We start from the raw sequence: 3,757 nt of genomic DNA, 5'->3' as shown, positions 1-3,757 counted from the left end.
TTAATTTACCAAATATCAATTTTTTTTGTGACATTATACGGTGGATAAAATATTTTTTTGTCTTTCTGAAAGAAAAACTTTTCATGTTTTTCTGCTACTAATTTCGAAAAAAATAAGTTTTCAAGAATCACGAACTACTGGTTTTAGAGATATAGTATTAATTTTTTAAATATTTACAAATTGATTAAATTTATTTTTGAAAGCATAATGTAGTTAATGAAAGATATATAAAAATAGATTTATATGTATATATAGTTGACCGTAAAAATTGATATATAAGAAGATGGTCAGGGTTGCGGTCAAAAGTGAAATAAAAATAGTTTACAACTTTTTTTGTAGAAAGTACAAAACGGGCGAAACGTCGGAAAATAAATAGTGGTAAACTATTTTTATTTCACTTTTGACCGCAACCCTGACCATCTTCTTATATAAAAACAGATTTACTTTAGTATACTGTTGGGGTGTGATTTTAAGTGTCCGGAATCAAGGAATTATGCAATATTTTCTTACGATATTTTGGAATTCGACAGAGAAAAAAAATTGTACAACCATATGAAAAACTCTCTGAGTGGTGGTGGGTAGATGCTCGTTTTTACGATTGAGAGTCCAATTTTTTTTTTAAATCACTGGTTTGTAAGAGGGCCTTTCCTTTACTAGTAATGAAAATTTTGATTATTTTAAAATAAACTGACTCACACACAGTATTTCACAACTGGGCTCGTTCTTGTTATCTTATGTTAGCTTGAATATGGACCATCGCCATATTCTATTTATGTTATAACGTAATAAAGAATTTTGGCCGCTATTATTTTTATCAGAGGTCTCAGGAGCTATATTACGAATAAATAGTATTAAATATATATAGAAGAGAAACTTATTTTTGTCCAGCAAGCCATTTTACTCACAGAGCGATGCATAAGGAAAAGCACTCATAGTGCGGATGTCCGGAATTCAACAGCTTCGTGCTTTGCTTTTCAACAGCACGGTCCAGCTCTTGGGATACACAATTTAGAGTCGGAGGGGAGGAACGAAGAATAGATTCCTTCAAGTCTGGACCTTCCTGAATATAAACAGCTTCATTCATTTGAGGCCAGAAGTGGAAACGATATCTTCCTGGAGATCAGCAGGAGAATGGCGACGATAAACCGATGTTACTTTGGGCCGGCCAGGCACATAAGTAGTGCAAGCAGGAAGCATATTCGTTTCTAACAGGACAAAGACTATCCTTTACAATATCCTAATCTTTACAGTTTTAACCTACTAGTCAGAAGCCTAGGCACATAATAAAATGGATGAGAATAAGCGTCTCACTTCAAAAGAAGAATTTTAGGTTCCGTTGTTCAGGCGTCTGGAGAAGAAGGAAAAATGCGAAACTTGCGGGACTGTACTAGAATAACCACCATCCGGTAACTGAAAGTCTCCAAGAAAAAGACGTAGAGTTGATCGGCCTAATGTTAGATGGGTGGACTATCTGCGGACAGCCTACTTGGAGTTCGTAACTGGAGAACTGCATTTGATCACGACGAGTGGCGAAGGCATTTAGAGGAGGTACAGTCCTAGTAACAAAATGTACTACAGCTTTATGTATGAAGAATTTTAAATTTGGCATATGTATAAGGCATACATTGCATAAAAATGTATATGATATTTTTGGTATATATATTCATAAATAGAATCTGACATATATATGGTTACATATATTTGTTTTACGAAACTAGCCACCAAAAAGAAAAAACATATTCTTGAACATTCACTGTTATATTCACAATATTCTTCACGTTGCGCCTTATATGATGTGCAGATCAACTGTTATGATTTTTTATCATTTCTTTCATTCTGCAAAATAATAACAATATTCCTCATGAGCTGTCTTTGACGTTTTTCTCCTTAAATCTCAACTTATATCAATTTGGAGTCTCCAAATTTGCAATGAAAAAACTATAAATCCTTGTAGGATGTGGGACCTTTTAGATTTTTGTTCTATCAGATGTTAATTGATACTAGTCAATTCCATTATCAAATTACTAATTATTATTAAGTTAACATCTTCGGTACTAGATTATCATGAGAAAATAAATAACTTTTCCAAAAGTTGTGGGATTTAACTGGTTTTTTAAGAAATTATTTTATCTTGCAAAAATATACGAGTAGTGCAAAAAACTTTAATTAACAAAAAATTACAAATTTTAAAATGTATGTGGCTGGTTGTAGATTGCAACAACTCATTTTAATGTAGTTTATTTATTTATTTTTGGCTAAAAATCATTCCAAAAATTCTAAACCGAATTTGACTTAAATTTTAGGAAAACTTAATTTAGTGAAAACAAGGGGGGGAGGGGGTCATCTTTTTACTCTAAGCCTGGTAAAAAGCTGACCCCCTCTAAAAAAAAATGTTTGATTTATATCCTCCTATTGGGCAACGTGTTTGAGTTAAATTAACAGAACCTTAACGGTATTTCTTCCGTAGATCCTGTCAGTTATTGTAAAAATTACATTAAAATATATAAAAATAGAAATAGGTACATGTTTTTTTAAAATTAAATTTTAGATATAATTGCATTGTTAAGTTATAAAAATTGATATTCAAAGGAAACCACATATTTAGGAATGTCAAAAAGTGAAAAATATTACTAGATAATGAAGCGCAATCTTACTTGAAATCTTAAAGGGTTATTATTTTTTTACACTAACTATTTTAGACTGATCTTATGGTCATCATTTAAGAATATTTAACTATTTATTTTAAATTTTTAGGTCTTTCCTTTCGTCAGAAGTTCGCATTGAGTGAGTCATACTTTATTGAGTGTATTGAAATATAGATATCTAAAGTAACAGAAGTAGTTTGTTCCTCCATCTTCAGACAAGATAACCTCTTAATTTGATTTCATACACTTTCCAAAAATTTTTGATTATATTGTATTTTTTTGTTATATATTATAATATTTCTTTTCTACTTTTATCTTGTTAATGTAATGTCCTTCTGTCATTTGAAAGAATGCGTAAATGAAACATTTTGTTATTTTTTATTCATTTAATTTCTTTGAAGATTATTCCTACTATTATCGCTGAAAATCATTATTTAAAATGATAGTAAATTCAATCTCTAAAAAATCGAGATTAATCCAAAAACTGAAGAAATTGGCATTTCTCCCGGATCCGGTTTTGTGGAAACACGAATGTAGCCATCAGAAAACGACGTCCCATACTTATTAATTTTTAATTACGCCAGGAACAAGAATGGCAGAATAAAATTAAATGTTGCTTATCTTCTAATTAAGTCCAGTATGGTACCCCTAACCACTGTATTATATGTTTAACAGTAAAATAGATTCATAAATAAATATAGTAGTATTTTTAATTAAGCTGAAATGAATAGTCAATAAAATATAACAAAATTTTACTTATCAATTTACACCATCGAATTACGAACTTTTTCCCTTGGATATTAAGATTGAGATAAATATAATAATATAAAAAAATAGTTATCATTTTTCAACAGAATGTCTCGGTGTTTCGGAGAATTATTGACCAATAAAGCAACAAAAGACAACTAACTGCCTTTAAAACAAATGTTTTGATTTTATTTTTAAAATAGACGTCTTACAAAGACATCACCTTGACAGGGGTTTCTTTCTCTTCTGTGGTTCCTCTATAGAGTTTTCCAAAGCTAGTCAGTCGGTTTGTCAAAAAGTAACACCGTCTATGACATAATTTATAGAATGCGTCGAATAAAAACATATAATGTATGTATGTATAT

Source organism: Halyomorpha halys, unplaced genomic scaffold, assembly GCF_000696795.3.
Source record: "Halyomorpha halys isolate HHAL.00 unplaced genomic scaffold, Hhal_1.1 Scaffold1023.1, whole genome shotgun sequence".
Lineage (NCBI taxonomy): Eukaryota > Metazoa > Arthropoda > Insecta > Hemiptera > Pentatomidae > Halyomorpha > Halyomorpha halys.
This window is presented reverse-complemented; position numbering follows the sequence as displayed.